This window comes from Capra hircus, chromosome 28 (assembly GCF_001704415.2).
Source record: "Capra hircus breed San Clemente chromosome 28, ASM170441v1, whole genome shotgun sequence".
NCBI lineage: Eukaryota > Metazoa > Chordata > Mammalia > Artiodactyla > Bovidae > Capra > Capra hircus.
The window spans coordinates 18049179-18073988 of NC_030835.1; the positions used below are offsets into that span (position 1 = coordinate 18049179).

A 24810-nucleotide genomic window follows, 5' to 3' on the forward strand; every position below is an offset into this window, starting at 1 on the left:
TGGGAAGTTGGATCTGGATTTTTCTGTCGAGCTAAGCTCTAGAGAGATTTGGGACCCGTCAGCCAGAGGCTCAGCAAGGCAGTCTCCCATCTCTAAGCCTTCGGATGCGGCGCTTCACCCCACCCTTCCAGCCCAGCCCCACGACAGCAGGGCCATGGTGTTCTGGTTCCTTCTTTCGCCTGCAGGCCTCCCTGGAGCCCAGCAGCGACACCAAGAGAGGCCTGCCCTCCGCAGCTGGGAATCCCTGCCTCCCACTGAACAGTCTGTTAGTGCTGCCTCACCTCCGTGTCTCAAGTCAAGCCCACTCACCTCCGCATCCCCACGGCCTAGCCAAGGGTCCAAACACCCATCTTCAGGCAGCACTTTCTATGCCCCTCGCCTGGGAGGCATTGCCCTTCCCAGTTCGTAAGGGCCTGCAGGCTGAGAGCTGTTAACAATTTGCTCGGAGACCCCCAACTAGTGAGTGGTGAGGTCAGCATCTGGACCCAAGGTTCCATGCCACCTCCCTCATCAACACATGATCAGGAAAGCCCTGGGGAGGCCAGGGGAGCTGAAGAAAAGGGTTTTGTGGAGAGACTTCTACATCTCTGCAAGATCTGGGCTGGGGGCTTCAGGAAGGGCCCAGAGTACAGTCCCTTGGTTCCGGACATGAAGCCAGCTCCCCCTCCCAGCCCCGTGCTGAGTGCAGGATGGAGCCTGCCCCACACCACACACAGTGGCCCATGGTACCCCATGCTTCCCTGGAATACTGTACTTAAGATGTTCTAATTATCAGGTATGAAACAGAAATGTGGGAAAGAAAAGATTCTAAGATGTTTTCACATCATAAAAGACAAATGCCTCATCATAGCCCTATATTGCCACCCCTTGGTGTTTTCAAGGGTCAAGAGCCTATCCCAGGGGCCTGGCAGGGCACAGAAGTGAGGAGACCCAGTGGTGGGAAGACGGCTGTTCAGAGGCCACGTGCTCTGTACAAAAGCAACTGCTGCTGATGTGTTTCAGCCAAGAGGGAATGTGGGTCTAGTGTGCCCAAACTTCCGAGGTTTCTCAACAAAAAGCTGGAAATTTGGCTTTTATTATGAATTCAATTTTTACATGTTGGCAAATAATTCCATTTTATGAGCCAAACATGACCCATCTGATGGCCACAGCAGGCAGCTGGGGCCTTGTATGCATCCTGCAAGGCCCTTCTCCCGACCCAAGCAGATCCGTTCGCACTACAGACGCACGCCAGTGATGCGGCTGCTGTTTCTCTTTAGGATGACGGAGATACCCTCTACACAAAAGAAACTCGCTTTTCTCATGTCCTGATAACTCACACATAACTCTCCAGGTCGACACTGCTATGTCCACCTCCTCCATTTTCAGAGTTGGGTAATAGCTCCTGGTATGGACGTTTTGTCATGGAGACAAACAGCCCTACTGTTGGGCATCTGGGGGTTTCCAGGTTCTTGCCACACAGGCAATGTCGCAGTGGACATCTCTCCACACGCAACTGGATTGGGACTTTGCTCTTAATCTTGGTTCTCCAATAGCATTAACGGGCCAATTACATACAACACAGGGCACGTATGTAAACTTCTCTTAGACATTGTCATATTACCTTCCGAAAGGCTGTGGCAATTCCCACCCCCTCCAGCAGTGTAGGAGAGGGCCTCTGTGCCCACCTGGAAGTCATCCCTCTTTTAAATGGCTGCCAATCGGATGCATGAAAAATGGTATGGCCTTGTTGCTTCAATTTGCATTTCCCTAACTGCCAACAAGGTTGAAAACGATGCCTTTTTCTAAATGTTCAAACCACTTTCCATCTGTTATCTTGTGTTAGCCTATCATATCCTGAGAATAAGCTAGCCAGTACTGCTAGCATTATCCCTGATTTACAAGTGGAGAAACCGAGGCACAGAGCAATTAAGTGACAATCTGACATCTCACAGTGAGTGAGTGTCTTTAAAAAAAAACATCTCCAAGCTCTCTGCCTTTGGAAACCAGCTGTTATGGGAATTAAACAACATCTGCTAAGAAGATCATCCACAAATAGCTGGGAGTGCCCACGTTCTGCTGGGTGTTGCAGGAAGTTCGCAGTGGAAGGAAGGAAGGAAGAAAATGAATGAACACTTACTGGGATTTTCACAGGTACGACTTTATTCAGTCCTCCCAAATATCTCTAAAATGTAGATATTATAGTCCCCATTTTACAGATGAGGAAATTAAGGCTCAGAGAGGTTACCTAGGATTGGACCTGAGTCCCACACTATTTCCATCACACTTTGCTGGAATTCCCAGGTGGCGCTAATGGTAAAGAACCCACCTGCCAATACAGGAGACATAAGAGAAGCGGGTTCAATCCCTGGGTTGGGAAGATCCCCTGCAGGAGGGCATGGCAACCCACTCCAGTATTCTTACATAGAGAATCCCCATGGACAGAGGAGCCTGGCGGGCTACAGTCTATAGGGTCACAAACAGTCAGATATGACTAGAGCGACTTAGCGTGCACACACACACACATGCACACACACTCACACATAGATGCTGCTGCCCACCCCCACCCCGTCCTCCCTGTTTCCTAATCTGTAAAAGAGGAAGCCATGGCCCCTCCCTCAAGGAGGACAATCCACAATACAACAAACACAGGATGAATGTGACACAAAGAAGTGAGTGCGTGTGCACAACACACAGGCGTGTACAATGCAACTCCCTTTCCACATGCTGGCTTAGGCTCTGACGCTGCTGGGCAGGCACCCTGTCCCCATCCTCTCTCCTTAAACATCTGTCTCCCCTTCAGAGGCACTCACACTGCCTCAGTGTCCCCCTTCTGTCAGTCAATGGCAACCAGATAATGTTCTCACTCGGCAGGACTGGCATAGACCACCTTGGGAGCATCCAAAACCCGGGACAATCTGAGCTCCATCCTGACTCTCCAGCTTCACCTCGGGGCAAGGTGGCACAAACACTAGGTCAGGGAGCACAGGCTCCAAAGGGTAAAGCAGAGTAGCCAGGACACAGTGGGTCTGTCCCGCCACCGGGTTTTCCCAGCGATTCCAGGTCTTACTCTTCCTTTGGTTCCTTCGGCCATGAGGAGGAAAGCAAGGTCCAGAGAGAACAGAGGTTGGCGGCTCTGAGAAGAAGCACCTGGGCCCCCACCTCCAGGTCAGGTGTCACCGTGGATGCTGCCTTTGCCTGCCAGCATTCCCTCAGTGCTGGGGCTGCAGCCAGTGGCATGGGTCCCCTGGGAGAGCCTGACCTCGCTCCACCCAATGCAACAGCTGTTCCCCAGCCTCCTGGCCCTCTGCCCTACCCCCCAGCAGAGCTACATGGCCTCCTCCACCCTGGGAGGCTATGCCACCCTGAGCTCCCAGCAACCCTCACGTGTCCCTGCTGGACCAGGAAACCCAGACACACACCCTTCTGTGCTGGGCTTCTTGTCTGGCCTGGGATAGGTGCCAGAGACCTGCCCCAGAGGTAAGAGTAGGGTTAGAGCTGTCTGCCCCAAAATCCACTCTGGCAGGAAGCTTTCCAGAAATCTCTGAAACATACCCACTGCCAAGAAGATCCAAAGCCCTCAGGCTGCCAATTTCTAGCATCTTTTTTCATGCCAAGCCCAGTACCAGGCACTGTGGGAGGATAAGGAGCCATGAGGAAGGCTGCAAATGTGGGCGAGGTACCAAATAAGCAATAGTGCCTGTCGCTGTCCAAGGCCATGTGAACAGAGAGCTCTCGAGCCTTCCCGAAGAGCTGAGATGTGAGCTGCACAGAGTTTGGGAGGCAGAATGTCAGCGTCTACCGAGTGCCTATTACATGCCAGCCACTGTGGCGTACAGTGTGTTCTGCATGGGGCTCAGAGAGGTAAAGCTTGAGGTCACAGAGCTAAAATGTGGCCAAGCCCAAGGTCTCCTAGCCTCAGCTCCAACCCTTGCTGAGCTCAGACATGTGTCCCAGGGCAGGCCCAGGGTGAGGGCCTGGTGAGAAGGCCCTGGGCAGGATCCTGCATCTACTCAGAGGCCAGGAAGTCAAGCCATGGTCCACAGCCACAGTTTAAAGGTGCTAGCAGCAAGGCCAAGTGCATGTGCCAGAAACAGGAGGCCCAGCTAGGGCTGGTGAGCAGGATCCTGTTTCCTCTGTCTTTCTATGCTGTTGGTATCTGACAGACATTGCTCTGGAACCAGAACCAACAAGAGAATGCAAGCACCACCAGGGGGAACCAAGTCCCCTCCTCTACACTCTCATCTCTGAGAGGTTAACACCTTTGTCCCTGGAGGGAGTGGACAAAAAACTGTCCCAGATTCAAGGCAGCACCCCTGCCCACCCTGGCCTTCACCTTGTCCTGACTTCAGACCATTAAGTCCTGCTACTCATGGAGGCCTGGGCTGAGGGCCAGCAAGCGAGGTTCTGGCAGGTGGCACAGTTACAATATCCAGGGAACTGCCCCACAGAGGAATGACCCCCCAAAATCAAATCAAAGCCTCATGTACACCTGAGAGAGCTTGTGAGCTGCAGGGAAAAGCTTCCAAGCCAAGTGTGGCCACAAGGCAATGTCTACCCCAACATTACCTGCTGTGGGCCAGGCGTGGGCACGGTGCTAAACATTGCCATACACACTGAAGATCTGGCCAAGAGGGAGCTGGCATCCTCCCTGGGAGACCAGCGCAAACAGCATCGGTCAGCAAGTTCTACAGCGTGCTGGGGATGATACATGCTAAGGAAAGAGGAAAGGAGCAGGGCAAGAGGTCTGAGTACCACTGAAGACAATGTATGAACACATGCTTGAAGAAACAGGAGAGCAAGCCACGCTACCTGGGGAAGATGCCTTCTGGGCAGATAGAACAACCTGTGCAAAGGCCCTGAGGCAAGACGTGCTAGCATCCCTGAGGAACAGTGAGGAGGCCAGTGTAGCTAGCAGAGTGCACTGTGGGGAGAATCATAAGAGATGAGGGCAGAGGATGATGGGCCCACCATGGGCACCTTGTAAACCAGGGACATAAGTAAACTGGGAGTCGTGGTCTTCAGACAGCCCAAGAGGGATAAGAATGACTCAGGGGTTAAAGAGCACGCTGGCTGCGGAGCTGAGGACCCACTATGAGGGGAAAGGGCAGATACAGGCAGACAAGTGTGGACGCTATCACAGTGACACAGCCTGGAGGGGACAGGGCCTCAGGCAGGGACTCAGGCAGGGAGTCTGAGATCTGGCAGATGGGGACATTTTCAAAGTAGAACTCAGGGGGTTTCCTGCTGGAGTGGACAGAGCTGCACCAGAAAGAGCTGAGCCAAGGGTTCTGGCCCAGGACAGGGGAAAGCAGCTGCTGGGACTGACCAAGGAGCAAGATTTGAAGCTCAGGCTGGGACGCAGTGAGTCTGGAAAGGCCAGTGACCACAAGGCAGGAGGACACCCTCAACCAGAGCTCAGGCCTGAGGCGGGGCTACAGATGTAAACGTGGGTGTCACCAGCACCTGAAGCCACCAGAGGGACAAGATCTCTGTGCCCCATACCTTTGAGCTGAGGCAGCTCGTCTGAGAACTAAGGAATACTTGGAATCTGTGTGAAGAGCCTAAAGACACGTCTGCCCCCGTGGCCCAACAAGTCCAGAACTTTAGCTGAGGAAACCATCATGGCTGAGCTCAGACACCCAGCCACAGAACATCCACGGCTGTGTTATCTATGACAGTGGCACGGCCCAGACACCCTCGGGGACTGGTTCAGTGGCGGGACGTCCACAGAAAGCACACAGGATTGTGTACGGCTTCGAACATGTGTGCACGTGTGTCTCTGTGGGATGCATATACAGGACAGCCATGTGAAACAGTGGTTTTATCTGACTGGTAAGGCTATGACTGATTTTATATTCTTCCATATACAATTTTCATTTTCCATAATACATACTCAATGTTTTGACAATCAGAGCCCTAACTTGTGTCCACCCTACCAAAACACTCTGATTAGGAAGCTTCTTCCTACGCTCCGCGGAGCCCTGCCCCAACCCCTCCACCCCCCAGGCCCACAGTCCTCTGAATGCCAGAGGAGACCCTTAGAGCTGGGTGGGTCCTCGATGGTCTTCAGGTTAACTACACCCCTCAGCAGCTGCTCAGATCCTTCTAGGGACAGGAGTTCCCTCCCTCCAGGGCCGAAGGTCCCAGCTCAGAAGCCCTGCCTCTCGGCCTTCAGCCCCATGCTGCACTGCGGAGAAGAGGCCTAAGGAGCCCCATCATCAAGAGGACTCCGCCTGCTCCGCCCATGGAGACCCAAGAGCCAAAGAGTGGGCTAAAGCCGAGGCTCTGGAGACCAGGCCCAGGTCTGAAGCTTGGGCCTGTTCTGAGGGCTCTTCTTGGGTAGGGGGCTGGGGCGGAGCAGGAGGACACTAACAATTTAAAAGTAAAATCAGTGCCCTAATGTATTTTATTCGCTCTCACACACATGCAAACTCTGTGAACTGCTGCAGGGGATGTCCCATCACTCAGTGGGGCCCCTGGCCCAACCCTGGAGGGTCCCTCCTCCCCATCCCCTCTTCCCCCAGGTGGGAGGGTGTCAGATTCCTCCCAACCTGCAGGGGTTTCACCAAAAGCCTCTGAAGGAAACCTGAGATGAAGCCCAGGCAGCCTGGCTTCCTGGACAGACTGGAAAGCCTGCCTCTGCTCTGTGTGGAGCAAAGCCCTCTCCCCTCTTCCCAGAAACCAGCCCACTCTCGGCTCAACTCCTGGGTGGGAGCCTCCTATCCCCTTCTCCCACCGCTCCCCACAGCAGCCAAGTCAGGAGACGCAGGGGCAGAGCATACGCTCAGTGCATGGAGAGGCAGTGCTTTCCGTCCCCGTCCCTGCAAGCAAGGGGACGAGAAGGAGCCGAGCAGAGGGGAGGGAAGGGCAGGAGGGGACATCTGAGCAGCATTTCAGCTTCTCAGGAAGAAGCGATTTTCACAGCAGGGGGCCACGATGTCGTTTGAACTGTTATGAATTCCCATAAAATCAGACGCACTCAACTTTGAATAGAAATACAGAAATACACTGCAGAAATCAAAGACAATTTGGGGATTATTCACCACCACTACACACAGAGATGTTCGTGCATGGGAGGAGGCACCTGCAGACACACCATTAGGGCCACTGATGGAAAAGCCACGGTCGGCCACCGACCACCATGCTTCAGAGTCCACACCATCCAGGCCAGGCTGCTGGCTGGGGAGGCTGCTCGGATGGGAGGACACTTACAGGCACCCTCCCCAGAAGGAGGGAAAAGCCCACCTGGTGGCCATTCTGTTCTTGTGTCCTCCCCAAAGTTCCCACTGAGTGAACCAGGGTCCAAGACAGGGGGAGACAGGTGAGTCAGGCAGGACTGGGAGGGGCATAGCCTGAGACCCTCATGGCATGTCAGGTGGTCCAGCATCCTCCACGGGAGGCCTGGTATCCTGGGTACCCTCAACCTATACTTCAAAAAACATCATCCAGCAGGAACTATATCTTATTCTGTCCTTTTTGGAAGTCACACACGGACACGGTACACAGTGCACAGGAGGGTGTTGAGCAGGAAGGGAGTCTCCCTTCCACCCAAGCCCACCCCTTTCCAGGGGCAACCAACAATTCCTGAAGTACTGTAGGTACACGTAAGGACACAGCACATAGGTCTCTCCTCTTAAATAAAAAATCTAAGGGCTATTCATGCTATCCTACTCCTAGCTGTTTCACATGACAATGTATCCTGAAGGTTGTCCTATCGCAGTACACACAGAACTGCCTTGCTATTTTTAGCAGCCGCAGAGTGTTCTATATGAAGGGACCATAATTAACCCCTGCTGATGGACATGCTGGGAATAACAAATACCTTTTTCTAACAACTTTAAAGACGACTCTACATGACTCTGGTGGGCATCACCAGATGGTCAATAACGAAATCAGATTATGTTCTTTGGAGCCAAAGATGGAGAAACTCTATACAGTCAGCAAAAACGAGACCTAGAGCTGACTGTGACTCAGACCATGAGCTCCTTATTGAAAAATTCAGACTTAAATTGAAGAAAGTAGGGGAAACCACTAGGTCATTCAGGTATGACCTGAATCAAATCACTTATGATTATAGAGTGGAGGTGATGAACAGATTCTAGGGATTTGATCTTGTAGACAGAGTGCCTGAAGAACTATGGATGGAGGTTCATAACACTGTACAGGAAGCAATGACTAAAACCATCCCAAAGAAGAAGAAATGAAAGAAGGCAAAGAAGGTTGTCTGAGGAGGCTTTACAATAGCTGAGGAAAGAAAAGAAGCAGAAGGCAAGAGAGAAGGGGAAAGATATGCCCAAATGAATGCAGAGTTCCAAAGAACAGCAAGGAGAGATAAGAAGGCCTTCTTAAATGAACAATGCAAACAAATAGAGGAAAACGATAGAATGGGAAAGACTACAGAGATCTCTTCAAGAAAATTGGAGATATCGAGGGAACATTTCATGCAAAGATGGTCACGATAAAGGAAAGAAGTAAACGGTAAGGATCTAACAGAAGCAGAAGAGATTAAGAAGAGGTGGCAAGAACACACAGAACTCTACAAAAAATGTCTTAATGACCCAGATAACCACAATGGTGTGGTCACTCACCTAGAGCCAGACATCCTGGAGTCTGAAGTGGGCCATAGGAAGCATTACTATGAACAAAGTTACTAGAGGTGACAGAATTCCAACTGAGCTATTTCCTAAAAGAAGATGCTGTGAAAGTGCTGCACTCATTATGTCAAAAAATTCAGAAAACTTGGCAATAGCCACAGGACTGGAAAAGGTCCATTTTCATCCCAATCCCAAAGAAAGGGCAATGCCAAAGAATATTCACACTACCATACAGTTGTGCTCATTTCACATGCTAGCAAGGTTATGCTCAAAATCAAAAGGTTATTCCAGCTCGGCTTCAGCATTACATGAATCAAGAACTATCAGATATACAAGTTGGGTTTAGAAAAGGCAGAGGAACTAGAGATCAAATTGCCAACATTTGTTGGATCATGGAGAAAACAAGGAAGTTCCAGAAAAACATCTACTTCTGCTTCATTAACTATGCTAAAGCCTGTAACTGTGTGGATCACAACAAAATGGAAAATTCTTAAAGAGACAGGAGTATCAGACCACCTTACATGTCTCCTAAGAAACTTGTATGTGTTCAAGAAGCAACAATTAGGACTAGACATGGGACAACTGACTGGTTCAAAACTAGGAGTACAAAGGCTGGTTCAAAGGAGTACAAGGCTGTATACTGTCACCCTGCTTATTTAACTTATATTCAGAGTTCATCATGTGAAATTCTAGGCTGAATGAAACACAAGCTGGAATCAAGATTGCCAGGGGAAATATTCACAACCTCAGATACGCAGGTGATACCATTCTAATGGCAGAAAGTGAAAAGGAACTAAAGAGCTTCTTGAGGGTGAAAGAGGAGAGTGAAAAAGCTGGCTTGAAACTCAACATTCAAATAACTAAGAAGAAACAAACAAAAAAACACTGAGATCCAGTCCCATCACTTCATGGCAAACAGAAGGGGAAAAAGTGAAAACAGTGGCAGATTTTATTTTCTTAGGCTCCAAAATCACTGCAGAGGATAACTGCAGCCATGAAATTAAAAGACACTTGCTCCTTGGAAGAAAAGCTATGACAAACCTAGACAGCGTACTAAAAAGAAGAGACATCACTTGGCCAACAAAGGTCCATATAGTCAAAGCTATGGTTTTCCCAGGAATCATGTATGGATGTAAGAGCTGGACCATAAAGGACACTGAGTGCTGAAGAACTGATGCTTTTGAATTGTGGTGCTGGAGAAGACTCTTGAGAATCCCTTGGAAAGCAAGAAAATCAAATCAGTCAATACTAGAGGAAATCAATCCTGAATATTCACTGAAAGGACTGATGCTGAAGCTGAAGCTCCTATACTTCGGCCACCTGATGCAAAGAGCTGACTCACTGGAAAAGACCTCGATGCTGGGAAAGACTGAAGGTAAAAGGAGAAGCGGCAGCAGGGGAAGAGATAGTTAGACAGCATCACTGACTCAATGGACATGCATCTGAGCAAACTCCAGGAGAGAGTGGAGGACAGAAGAGCCTGGAGTGTTGCAATCCATAATATCACAAAGAGTTGGACACAACTTAGAGACTGAACAACAATAGTTGTTTTAAACCTTTGCATTAATGAATGAAACCACAATGAATATCCTTATTTCCATGTCTATATACATATGTGAAGTAGGAGATTTTCATATTTTTATAGGTGTTGACAAACTGCTCTCCAAAAAGGGTGCACTGAATCGCACTCCCTCCAACAATTAAGAAAGGGCCAGTTTTCCCATACTGTCACCAGCACCAGAGACCCATTCTTTTTTTTGTTTCAGAAAAGGCAGCTGAGGGTCCTGATCCTCAGATCCCCAGTCCCACTAGGGCTGGGAGGAAGAACAGAGTTGATCAAAGTGAGCTTTCTCCTATCTCCCAACTCACCAGCAGAGAACAGGCAACAGACATCGGCCCAGCTCTGGCATGTTGCTAAAATCTGCACCCTCTACCCCAAGGGGCACTGCCAGTCACCACACCCTGTGCTCTCCCTCTGTGCCTGGGTCAGGCTGTTTTCTCCATCCAGAGCACCACCTAGCCGCACCCTGCATAACCAGCCTCTCTTCAATGTCCGGCTCTAATGCCACATCTTCCAGGAAGGCTTCCCAGACCTCTGCTGGCAGTGAGATCCTCAGTTCCCCTCGTCCTTCATACATTTTTGGAGACAGCTATCCCAGCTGCCAGGGTTAGTTAGACTTTCACACATCCTCCTTCTGTAAGAAGACCCTTGGTTCCTTGCAAGCAGAGTCTACCGTATACAGCCATCTGCCAACTTAACATCTCCTCTTGGTGTGTCTCTAACATTTAACTTATCCGACAGTGAGCCGATTTCTTCTCCAAAGGTTTCCCTCCTGATCTTTCCCATCTCAGTAAATCCACTTCCATTGATACATGGAATTTTTTAATTTTTAATTTTTTGATTAATTCAGTTAACCGATATCTTTCATGCATCCAGTAAGCGGCACTTTCTTCCCTATACCCTTCATCACCTTATTTCAGGTACACTAGCTACTTATCAGTCTCAAATCTGCCAGGTTCATTCCTGTCCCTGATCATCACTGCGGAAGATCAAATTATCGGTCCCAACCCTTCACTCTGGATAGGATTGAGTATCTACACCCATGCTGGGGTCTCACAGTAGGCAGAGGATGGTGTTCCACCCTCTATGCTGGGCTTGACCATGTGACTCGCTTTGACAAATGGATGCTTTGGCTAACCTCCCTACGAGCAGAAGCACAGCTTTTGTGCAGAGGGCTTGCCTGTTGAGCACCTGCCTTTCAATTTGAGAAGAGCATCCCTCAGGAAAAGTGAGCAGACTGAACCCACAGAGGGCCCAGAATCAGGCTCAGCCCCGTCAGGCCTAGGTTTGCTGATGCTCCCCAGTTGGCCCGTAGATACATGAATAAAAGTAAATGATTGTTGTAATGGTTTGTTATGCAGCTTTACTGAGGCAGTAAATGACTGATACCAGCACTATGAAATGTATACAACCACAGAAGAGAACACAGAGGGAAATCCTCTTGCCACTGGATTTGACTATAACATCAAAAGCACAGGCAATAAAAAGATAGATAGATTGGACTTCATCAAAATGAAAAACTTGTCTGCATCAAAGGATGCTATCTACAAAGTAAAATGGCAAACCTGCAAAAGATATTTGCAAATCACATATCTGATAAGGGATTAATACCTAAAGTATATAAACAATTCTGAAACAGCTTTTGAGTCAAGCTCTATTCCACACTGTGTTTTTTTATGAAAATCCCCTCTAGTATGAATGGTACAGCTTTCTGGGAGGCCATTTGGCACAGTAAAACTCTAACCTTAAAAACACTCACACACCTTTTGACTTTGCAGTTCCACAAGCAGGAATTCCGCTAAGGAAATTGTCAGAATCATGGCACAAAGGTTTGTTTTGAGGATGTTTGTGGCAGCACTGTTTATATTCATAAAAACAGGCAAGTCAATGATCAATGACAGAGGTTTTACAAGAGTAAGTTAGGGCGGTTTCATATAGGCAACTATGAGGCAGCCACGGAAAACCATGTTTTCAGAGAATGTTTATTGACAAGTAAAAATGTTCATGGCAAACTGTTAAACGGAAAGCACAATCTATAAGACTACGCAAAGCGTGTTGCCATGTTGGGAAAAAACGATAGATGTATATATCTGTAGAGAAACATACAGCAGCAACACAGTGAACACAATAAAAGCAGTACCTTTATTTTATTTTTGTGTAGTGAGATAACAGGTGATTTTTCTGTCCTTAATGTTTTTCTGTCTTTTCTTAGCTATCTGCATTGAGGTACTAATAGTATTTAAACAAAGCAGCAAATACTCCGTTTAAAAACAAGCTAGTAATCAAGACAGAATGGTTCTGGCATTCAAAGAGACTTATCAGAATAGAATTGACGCTCCTATGTCTATGGTCAACTGATTTTCAACAAAGGGGCCAAGTCCATTTAACCATCTTTTCAACAAATGGTTCTGGGGCAACTAGATAGCAACGTGCAAAAGAATAAAGTTGGGCCCTGGCTCACTCCATCTACAAAAATCAACTCAAAATGGATCAAAAACCTAAATGAGAGAGCTAAAACTCATCAAAGAAAAACAGGTGTAAACCTTCATGACCTTAAATTAGGCAATGGTTTCTTAACCATGATACCGAAAGCATAAGCAACATAAGAACCGTAGGTAAGTTGAGCTTCATAAAAATTAAAAATACGTATACTTCAAAGGACGCTATCAAGAGAGTGAAAAGACAGCCCAGAATGGAAGGATATATGTGCAAATCATACATCTAACAAGGGACTTATCTAGACTATATAAAGAATTCTTACAACCTAATAGTGAAAAGATGAATAACTCAATTAAAAAATGGCCAAAGGATCTGAACAGACATTTCTCCAAGGAAGATGTACAAACGGCCAATAAGCACACGAAAAGATGCTCAGTGTCATCGGTCATGAGGGAAATGCAAATCAAAACCAAGATGAGCTACGCTTCCACACTCACTAGTACAGCTGTAATCAAAAAGACAGATAACAGCAGTGTTGGAGAGGATGCGGAGAAATTGAACCCTCCTACATTGCTGATAGGAATGTAAAACGGTGCAGCCACTTTAAAATAGTCTGACTATTCCTCAAACTATTATAGAGTTATCATAAGACCCAGCAATACCACTTCTAGGTATACAGCTAAGAGAAATTAAGACCTATGTCCACATAGAAACTTGAACATTCAAGCAGCATTATTCTTAACAGTCAAAAGGTAAAACAACCCAAATGTCCATTAATGGACGAATGGATAAGCAAAACATGGTATATCCATGCAATGGGATATTATTCAGGCATAAAAATTAACAAAGTACTGATACAATATAGATGAACCTTAAAATCATCATGTTAAGTCAAAGAAGTCAGTCACATAAGACCACGTGTTTTAGGAGTCTACCTATATGAAATGTCTGGCCAGAAAAGATAAATCTATACAGACAGGACATAGATGAGTGGCTGCTTAGGGTTGAAATGATGCAAGGATGCAGGGGTGATAGCTAAAAGGTATGGAGTTCCTTTTGAAAAGGATGAAAATATTCCAAAACACACCGTAGCAAAGGTTGTACTTTTCTCTGAAGGTACTAATAACCACTGAATTGTAGACTCTTAAGTGGGTAAATGGTATCATATGTGAACACCATCTCAATAAAGCTGTTTAAAATATAAAAACTAAATTTAGAAAGAAAGCAAACTAGTGTGGGAACTGAAGTGTGTCAAAAGTTAAGCCAGTTAACTGGCCAAGTTTGGCCACTGTGCAGACCCTTCTGCTTGCCTCCCTGGGCCCTGCCTCCCACCTCCAATCAAGGAGGTGGCTTGGCCTCACCTAGCCCCATCTTGCCACCCCTGAAGTCCATGCCCCATGGTGAGCCAACCTGGGCCAGGCAACCCTCGTGGCAAACACAGACACCAAGTGCCATGGAGGCTGCCTTTGTCTTCAGCCCTTCAGCCTGAGAGCCAGGGATGGAAATGGAGACACCAGGTTCTGAGCGTAGCCTTTGGAAAATCCGGGCCTGCCTCTGTGAAGGGTGAAGTAGATTTGGTTTTCCCAGCTCTGTTTTTTTCTGCCTCTCAGATGCTGACCACTGCCCTGCCGCCAGACAAGTTAAGACCATTTGCTCAGGGGCCAGGGGACAGTCAAGGGAACTGTGGGTGGGACCGTGTTCAATCTCTGTTGCGTTTGGGGATTGCCATCCCCAATACAGGGGGGTGATCGTTCTCACCAGACAGATGGAGGGGTCCACATCTGTTCCAAGTCTCCACCTCCTTCTCCCCTTTAACTCTTTCCACTCTTGCCTCTTATACCCCAAAACCTACCCCAAAGAGTCTGGAATGCTGGGCAGCCATCACCCAGCAATTTCCATGCTGTATCCTGAGGCACGACCCCCAACTCTAGGCAGCTGCCAGGAGGACATCTCTGTGGATTTTAACTCTGCAAAGGCTTTCTGTGAACGTGACTGCAAATCTAGACAGGCAGAGGTTAGGCCATTTCACCAAGGAGGAGGCTGAGTGCTGAGAGGATCAACCGTATGCTGAAAACTGGCCAAGGGGTCAGATGGCCAAGTCCAGGCCTCCTCCTTGGCACTGGACCCCAGAGAGCTGCAGGGAGTGAAGGCGAGAGAGAGAGCATGTAGGTGCCCACTTCCTGCTGTGGTCTCACCCACATGGAAGCATGAGAGTCCAGGCCAGGGTGGGCGCTGTCCTGGGAGATGGGCAGGGAAGGCTCCACGCCAACCTCACTCCTAGAAAAGGCCCCTGCCAGGCTCTTCATCTCCATGTCCGCGGCTTAATGACTGGGAGCCCATTCACACTCTTTCTGTCTCTCTCCGTCTCCCACTGTGATGTTAGCCACACTGGTTCCCTAGCCTGCCCTCCACGCTACCCCCTCCAGGACGCCCTCCATGATAGTCTCCCGTCTCTCTCAGACACCAGTTCAGCATTGAGCCTCTCCTCCTCATCCTTAGGCACAAACAGGAGTTTTCAATCACAGGGCAGACATAAATCACAGGGCGACCCCCGGGCAAGGCTTCGGGTCTCTCCTGGCTTCAGTGTCCTCGCCTGCAGAATGCCACTTAGGATGTCAAAGCTCGTGCCCTTGCCTGGGCATCTCCATGCCCAGAGGTCCTCCCTTCCACCTGGCCACATGAGGACTCCACTGCCAGGAAGAGGCTGAGATGCCACCTCCCCTGAGGAGTCTCCCTTGACCCCACGCCCCCAGGCAGAAGGGCCCCCATCCTCTACCTGGGATTCTTGTTGTGTGACTCACACTGTTTTAAAGCACTTGACAAGGGCGTGCAAGTTCCTGTTTCTGTGCTAACCATGGTGAGCGCCCCTTCCCAGCCAGCCCGAGCTTGTGCATAGTAGGAGCACAGCTAACATTCCAGGAGGAAATGCATATAGATGCAGTCCCTTCAGCTTGAGCAGCCCGAGGCTGTGATGCAGGGAAGGTCCAGGCCTGAGCGCCACCAGCCAGCAGGAAAGTGACTCTCAGTCAAGTCCACGTGGTGGAAATGGGGCCCCCAAACAGGGCTGGGATCCCCACCTTAAGGAATAGGAGGAGGGAAGGTAAGACCTGGGCTCTCTAATAGTAAGCTGATCGTTTTCCTTGTAAGTTAAGTAACTAATCTTTTCCAGATTGTTTGTGACAGCTATTTCCCCCCGCCAGATAATTGTGTGAGATGCTGTTCAGTTGCCTTTATGCTTATTAATATCTCAACTCCTGAAGGGAGCAAGGAGAGCCCAGTGCAGGCTTCATGGGGAAGGAGTTTGGACCCTCGACCAAGAGCTCAATGAGGAACTCAGGTAACGCAAAACTGTCTCACTACGGGGTAGGGAGAAAGGGACCATTCTAAACAGGGGCCTTCAGGAGATTGGAAGGAGACACCTGTACTCAAATCCCTGCTCAGCCTCAGTTTCCCCTCTGTGTAAACCGAGAAAATGGCACCACCACATTGCCAGATGTTGTGAAGATTAAATGCATGCCCTTGAGTGTGCTTCGCCCATGGTGAGCACCCACTAGATTCAAATGTGCTCTTGCCTTGCTCCAAACTCAGTTCCCGTCTCTTCTGCCCAATTCACAGGGCACTGACGACAGTAGCAGTCATGCCCATTACATGTGTAGGCCATGCCACCGTCACGCTCATCACAGCTCCGTCCCAGCCCACTGGGATCGCAGGTCCTGAGGGATCAGGCACCGGCTGGTCTCAGAGGACAGAGAGCACCATCCGTCCTGGCTGCCCAGCTGAGTGCTGCCTTTTAGGTCACGGGCTCTCCCAGCACCTTGCAGGTGTCAATGGCCCACTCTTCCAGATAGTGAGACTGAATCTCAGGAATGATAAGAGGCGTGACCTCAAAACCCCTGAAGCCCGTGAACCTCAGTTCAACTGACTCAACTAGGAATTTGTTTAGGTGAGCCGCAAATCTGTCACCCCCGTCACAGTTTTCCCCACCTCCCCCATCCCACTCCCCAGCAAACAGACCCTGCCAGAGAGGCTGAATCACCCTGCCAGAGCTGCTAGCTGGCTGCCCCTCTGTCATCCATTGCTAACCTCTGCTCAGATGTGCCCATCACCAAGACCCAGCCAAGGAGGGCCTTCCTACTTCACCTTCCTCCTCCAGGGGTGAAGGACTTGCCCTGAGCCTGGGGCAGGCAGTGATTTCAAACCCAGCCCCAGCTGCAATGCAAGGTTAGCCATTTGGTTGTCACTGAGTCCCAGCTCTATAGGGGCACAAAATCCACAGCAAGTTCCTTTTTCTCTTTTTACAGGTAGCTTAGCCATCACCTCCTCTGGGAAGTCTTCTCTGATTCCACCACCTAGGCTTCAGCATGAAGCTGTGCCCCTCACTGTCACAGCACACCACACACACTGTGTGTGTGTGTGTGTACACACATCTGTCTCCTCCACTGGTCTCTGGAATCCCCTAGAATCAGGGCCCTGCCTCAGTCACTTTGGTTGCTCTGGAGACTAACATGGAGCTGTCATAGCAAGGAAGAGTTCAATATTAGGTATTGAAAGTATGCAAGAATAAAGAGAAGGAGGAAGCAAAGGAGAGAAAGTAGAGGACCAGAGCACAGCTGCTTGTCCCAAAGAGAGACTACGATTTGGCAGAAAGATGGAAAAAAGAGAGCGAGAGACTACAGTGGTGTGTTCCATGCCAAACACTCCAGGAAATTCTGAAGGCAGTCCCCTCTGCTCCCCACAACCCACAGAGCTGCTCAGGAAAGGAAGTTAAGAACAGGGGGCCCGGGGCTGTGGTGGGGAGGTGCAGAGGAGCATACTATTCTCTCCTCTCTGGGCCTCCGTTTTCCCATCTACAAAATGGGGACCCAGTTTCCCAAAGGCAGGACAAAAACATGGAGAACTGACAGCAGATCCTTTGAGCAGGAAAACCACCTATGTCAGGGCAGGAGGCCATCAAGGAGGTTCAAGGTGCTGGGAGCTGCTGGGGCTCCCCCTCACGCCAACCACTTTCCTTTCTCACACAAAGAACACTGAATACCTGGGGCAGGAAACTAGAACCAGAAGAAACCCAGAGATCCCCAGCAGACGTTCCACTTTGCAGATAAGGCAACTGGCCCGGGAGGGAGGCGGGAACAGTATTAACACATGCTGAGTGTGCCTGCCGTGTGCTAGACTGTCTATAAAATGTCATAGATCCTTACCACCACCTAGGAAGGGGCCTTACTGACCCATCCTACTGATGAAGAGACTGGGGCTCACAGCAGAAAGTGACGGCAGCCGTATGGGAACCCAGGGGGCTCTGGCGGTGGGAACAGAGCTCTTTCCATAGTACCACACAGCAAGGGCTGGCCGGAACCAGGCGCACCGGAGCTGGTGAAGTCAAGGTGGGAGGATTTGTCCGCCAATCCAATACTCTATTCTACATGACGCAAGGCTGCCCCACACTGTCCTACCCCCCAGACCTGGTGTGTGAGAGTCACAGAATCACTGAACATCAGGACTGGGAAGAACTACAGGCGGCTCTTTACCCAACTGCGGTCCTCTACAGCATCCTCCTTTCTAGACTTTGAACCTGAACTTGTATGCCTCCAGTGACAGAAAGCTCACTGTCTACACAGGACACACTCCCTCTCTGGACAGCTTGGCTAATTAGGATGTCCTTCCTCTTAATGAATAAAATACTTCTTTTAAAGACCCAAAGGTTTTATGTGGTTTCTGGCTCACTCTGTCCACACTTGCTTCCATCTAGCTCTTCACACACCCTTTTCTCACCATCCCCCACCTCTTAATTTATCTCCTGACCCTCCCCGATTCCTCGTCCCCAGTACCCACTTTCTAACCTTTACTAAGGACATCTTTTTTAAAACACTCAATTTAAGAAAAAATATTTCACATCTGTATGAGCAATACACAAATCATAATTCTTAAAAATAACAAATTGCAGGCCAGAGTAATCATAAGTAAATTGATATTGATAAATAAGCGTTTCTCTAGAGCAGTAGGTGGTTTATTTTAATCTAATGAGTTTTGTATTTTCCCAGCTTTCAGATTCCATGATGAAGGGCTGTCTGCAATAGAATTACGACACTCTCCGAAATATTGTAATTTAATGCCTCATTTTGTCAAGACTTTCTTGAAAATGAGATTTGTTCCTAGTGAAGAATTTTACTCAGCTCTTTCCCATATACCCCCACTCTCGTCTCTGGGCATACAGGTTCTCCTCAGGCCGGGCCTGGGGTGGGGGATGGAAAGAGGGAGAGAAGCCAGGTTAAACACAAGGGTCAGAAAAGGAGTGGGGAGGACCATTCCTGGCAGACAGAGTCTTGTTTGTGGCTGAATAGCTCTCACTGCCTGCTCTGTGCCTCGGCACTGCCTCCTGCAAACAGGGAGGGACCACCCTGCCCAGACCTCATCCTTCCTTATGAGATGCTCAAAGGGCTCCTCTCTGGGGTTTGATAGAATAGGATACAGACCTGAGACCCCTACAGAGAGGAGAGAAAACTGATCCCACAGGCAGGAGACAAGCAGAAACTAAAGCTATGGGGGAAACTAACAAGGCTATTTGTAGAGAAGGCTTTGGGGTCATTTAGTTGAATGTCCTCCAGGGACAGGGAGCTCACCACCACATCAACCAGGAGGGTACACTGTTAAATGCACCATTGCCAGGTCACTGGAGGGAACTTCTGATAGAGCTGGTTCCAAGAAACACTGAAAGGAATAGAACAAGAGGTCAAGAGAGCAGCCAGACCAGCTGGACTCACATCCCGACTGCCCATGTGGGTATGTGAGCTTGCCTCAGCTGCTTAACTCCTATGGGCTCAGTTTCCCACATCTCTGAAATGGGGATAATAATAGTACCTACTTCATAGGGTTGCTACAAAGATCAAATGAAGTAATACATGTAAAATACTCAGAATACAAGCTCACATACAATAAGCTCTCAATAAGCAGTATTTGTAGTGTCACTATCCCTGGTGACTCAAATCGTAAAGAATCTGCCTGCAATTCAGAAGACCTGGGTTTGATCCCTTCATTGGGCATATTCCTTGGAGTAGGGAATGGCAACCCACTCCAGTGCCTGAAGAATTCCATGGACAGGGGAGCCTGGCAGGCTACAGTCCATGGGGGTGCAAACAGTTGGACACAGCTGAGCAACTAACACTTTCACTATCAGCATCATCACGTGTGTACACAGACTACTTGAGAGGACACTAAGAAACCAGAAACTGACCACCTCTGGGAGCGAAACCTGGGTGGCTGGAGGAGAGAGATTTCACTGCATTCCATTTGGGGCCTTTTGAGTTTTCTGCATGCTGAAACATCCCATGGACAAAGGAGCCTGGCAGGCTGCAGTCCATGGGGTCACAAAAGAGTCAGACCCAACTTAGCAACTCAACAACAGCAACAACCTGCCTATATTACCTACCTGAAAATAAAGTTGTAAAAACAAAAGTTAATTTGGTACATCAAAAAAGAAAGACAAATTTTCTCTTTTAATGGACCCCAAGCTGCCTTCCAGGAACTTTCACTCTCTCAGCTTGTAGCCTCCAGAATCACACAGTCAACTTCTGCCCTTTGAAGCACACCACTCATTTGCACAACAGACCTATCTTGAACACCAGCCCCAAGCTGCCAGAGGCAAAGAACTCCAGAGAGGCCAAGCCAGACCCCATCCCTGTTACCTGTAAGGTGAGAGGGACACTCAGCCTCACCATCACCATCCTAGGTCTCCCAGGGGAAAGCCTTGTGGTGACACGTCTTCTCTTCTGCTTGGCTCACTTTCTCTTGAAGAGCTGTCCTTTGTACCTGAACTGTTTCAGGTCCCTACTTTTGATTTTAAAATTAGGCAAGACAACTACTTAATGATACACGTGATGGAGGGTTTAGGGGTGAAGTGAGCCAGTTACACAGCTAACTTTGAATACAGCCCTAAAGAGATGGTTTGATGGATACATACAGGATAAATGAAATGCAACAAATGTGAACTGTAAAATCCCCAGTGGTGGATACATGGGTGTTCACTGTACAGGTCTTTCAAACTTTCTGCATTTGAAAATCTGTATGATAAAACTGGGTGAAAAGGAAGAGAATTTAAAACCACATGAAACTTTTTACATCTAGGTGACTCTCCAATGGCCTTGTCCTATGGATTGGGGACTTTCAGAGAAAACTAGGAAGAGAGATAAATCTATAATCGTAATAGATGTCAACACATATTTCTCAAAAATGGATAGAAAAAGCAGAAAACAAATCAGAAAGATACCAGCATCTAATCAACCTGACTTACGTATCTGACCTCACTGACAAAATGAAAACTGCGTACAACTACAGAATAAACACTCTTCTTATGAAGCAATGGATAATTTACCAAAATCCTACATTCTGGGCCATAAAGTGACTTTCAAAACATTTCAAGGAACTGAAATCATTCAAAGTATGTTCTCTAATCATAGCATATTAAGCTCAAAAACAAGCATAAAAGAATTAGGAAATCCCCAAATGTTTGGAAATAAAGCAATGTCTTTCTAAGAAATCATAAATCAAAGAATAAAATGCAACAGAAATTAGAAAATATTTTGAGCCTTAAAATAATTAAAATATAACATTAAAATTTGTGACATATAACTTTTTTGCTTGGAGGAAATTTAAAGCCTTAAATTCAGATTTTCAAAAAGAAGAAAATCCAAAAACCAATGACCCATGTATCTATAGTGAAACATGTTTTAAGAAGTAAATTAAACTCAAAGAAAGTTAAAGATTTTTTAATTTACTAAAGAAAGGAAATGAAATATAAAACAAAAATCAGTAAATTAAAAGATCAAATTGCCAACATTCATTGGATCATAAAACAAGAATTCCAGAAAAATATCTACTTCTGCTTCGTTGACTATGCTAAAGCCTTTGACTGTGTGGATCACAACAAACTGTGGAAAATTTTTAGAGATGGGAATACCACACCACCTTACCTGCCTCCTGAGAAACCTGTATGCAGGTGAAGAAGCAATGGTTAGAACCATACAAGAAACAACAGACTGGTTCCAAACTGGAAAGAAGGTTATCAAGGCTGTATATTATCACCCTGCTTATTTAACGTAAATGCAGAGTACATTATGTGAAATGCCAGGCTGGATGAAGCACAAGCCAGAATCAAGACTGCCAGGAGAAATATCAATAACCTCAAATATGCAGATGACACCACCCTGATGGCAGAAAGTGAAGAGGAACTAAAGAGCCTCTGGATGAAGCTGAAAGAGGAGAGTGGAAAAGCTGGTTTAAAATTCAACATTCAAAGCTATGGTACATATACACAATGGAGTACTACTCAGCCATTAAAAAGAATACATTTGAATCAGTTCTAATGAAGTGGATGAAACTGGAGCCTATTATACAGAGTGAAGTAAGCCAGAAAGAAAAACACCAATACAGTATACTAACACATATATATGGAATTTAGAAAGATGGTAATGATAACCCTGTATGTGAGACAGCAAAAGAGACACAGATGTATAGAACAGCCTTTTGGACTCTGTGGGAGAGGGAGAGGGTGGGATGATTTGGGAGAATGGCATTGAAACATGTATATTATCATATGTGAAATGAACTGCCAGTCCAGGTTCAATGCATGATACAGGATGCTTGGGGCTGGTGCACTGGGATGACCCAGAGGGATGGTATGGGGAGGGAGGTGGGAGGGGGGGTTCAGGATGGGGAACACATGTACACCCATGGGGGATTCATGTTGATGTATGGCAAAACCAATACAATATTGTAAAGTAACTAGCCTCTAATTAAAATGAATAAATTTTTTTAAAAAGACCAGTACAGCCAAAAAAAAAAAATACTCAAAAACTGAAAAAAAAAAATAAACTCATTGGGTCTGAAAAAAATAAAATAAAATAAAATTCAACATTCAGAAAACAAAGATCATGGTATCCGGTCCACTCATTTCATGGCAAATAGATGGGGAAACGGTGGAAACAGTGAGAGACTTTATTTTCTTGGGCTCCAAAATCACTGCAGATGGTGATTGCAGCCATGAAATTAAAAGACGCTCCTTGGAAGAAAAGCTATGACCAACCTAGACAGCATATTAAAAAGCAGAGACATTACTTTGCCAACAAAGGTCTGTATAGTCAAAGCTATGGTTTTTCCAGTAGTCATGTATGGACGTGAGAGTTGGACCATGAAGAAGACTGAGTACTGAAGAATTGATGCTTTTGAACTGTGGTGTTGGAGAAGACTCTTGAGAGTACCTTGGACAGCAAGGAGATCCAACCAGTCCATTCTGAAGGAGATCAGTCCTGAATATTCATTGGAAGGACTGATGCTGAAGCTCCAATATTTCAGGTAATAATAATCTCTAATGAGAGTCAACTTATTAGAAAACATCCTGATTCTGGAAAAGATTGAAGGCAGGAGAAGAGGGGGATGACAGAGGACGAGATGGTTGGATAGCATCACTGACTCAATGAACATGAGTGTGAGCAAGTTCTGAGAGATGCTGAAGGACAGGGAAGCCTGGTGTGCTGCAGCCCATGGGGTCGCAAAGAGTCAGACTTGACTGAGTGACTACATAACAACAAAAAAAGTTGATTCGACTAAGAAGACTAACAAATCCAGTGATCGGCATGACAATGAAAAAAAATGAGAGAAGGCATATATTACCAGGATCATGAATAAGAAAGTCTCACTGCAGATTCTACAAAGTATAGAGACTACAGTACAATAACGAAGGAGATGCTATGAATGCCTTCGTCAATTCATGTAGAAATGCATGCAAAGTAGGGGAAAGTGAAAGTGCAGTCGCTCAGTCGTGTCCGACTCTTTGCGACCCCACAGACTGTACCCTATCAGGCTCCTCTGTCCATGGGATTTTCCAGGCAATAGTACTGGAGTGGATTGCCATTTCCTTCTCCAGGGGATCTTCCCAAACCAGGGAGTGAACCCTGGTCTCCTGCATTGTAGACAGACGCTTTACCGTCTGACCCACCAGGGAAGTCACAAAGTAGGTGAAGTCCTCAAAAAGTACAACTTACCAAGACTGACACACGGAAGCAGAGAAATGTAAACAGTTCTATTTCTCTAGACATGCGGAAATTAAAATCAAAAACCTTCCCACCAGGGCTTCCTTGGTAGCTCAGTGGTAAAGAATCGGCCTGCCGATGCAGGAGACACGGCTTCAGTCCCTGATCCGGGAAGATCCTACATGCTGCAGGGTAACCGAGCCTGTGGTCACAGCTGCTGAGCCCGTGCTCTAGAGCCCAAGAGCCACAGCGGCTGAAGCGCATGTGCGCCAGAGCCCACGCTCCACAGCAAGAGAGGCCACACAATGAGAAGCCTGCGCACACAGCTAGAGAACAGCCCCCTCTCGCCAGGACCAGAGAAAAAGCCTGCGCAGCAGTGAAGACCCAGAGCAGCCAAACATACATACATACATTATATTTTTTAAAAATAGCCTTTCCTTTAAGAAACATAAGCTCATGCGGCTTCTCTGCTTAATTTTCCTAAACATTTGAGGAAAAACATAATACAAATCTTATCCAAACTCCTACAGAGAAACAGAAAAAGAAGGAAGAGTTCCCAATCTGTATTACGAAGCCAGCACAACTTGATACTATAATCTGATAGAGATATCAGAAGAAAGGCAAATCACAGGTCAATCTCTTTTATGAACACAGATGAAAAAAATATTTTAAGGGAGACTAATAATTCACACGCAAAATATGGTCAAGAGAAACCATTAAATCTAGTCCAATAGCTTCCAAGGGATTATGAGGAGAATATCAAGACAAAGTTGGATTTATTCCAGGAATGCAAAGTTGGTTAACTTTTGAAAATCAATTCATGTAATTCAGCACACTAACAGGAGAAAGAAGAAAAATTACATGATCATTTCAAATAGATGCAAAAATACATTTGATAAAATTCCATACACACTTGTAATTAAAAAAAAAAACTCTCTGCAAAACAGAAGAAAAGGGGCCAGATACAAAAAACCCACAGCTAACATCACACTAAATAGCTAAAGACATCCTTGAGATCAGGAACAAAACAAGGATACCCACTATATCACTTTCATTCAACATAATATTGAAAGCTCTAGCCACAGTAACTGGGCAATAAATTCCCAATTCCAAATTGGAAAGAAAGAAGTAAAATTATCTCCATGCACAGATGACATGATCATATATAAAGAAAACTCTAAAGATTCCATTTAAAAACTGTTGGAGCTAATAA

The 24810-nt window shown here is 47.1% G+C and overlaps 1 protein-coding gene across 1 annotated transcript in view; it reads right to left on the minus strand.

The window, feature by feature from the left end:
- CDH23 (cadherin related 23) overlaps positions 1–24810 on the minus strand; it is a 431691-nt gene that overhangs the window by 390751 nt on the left and 16130 nt on the right. The gene's annotated exons all lie outside the window — the stretch shown is intronic.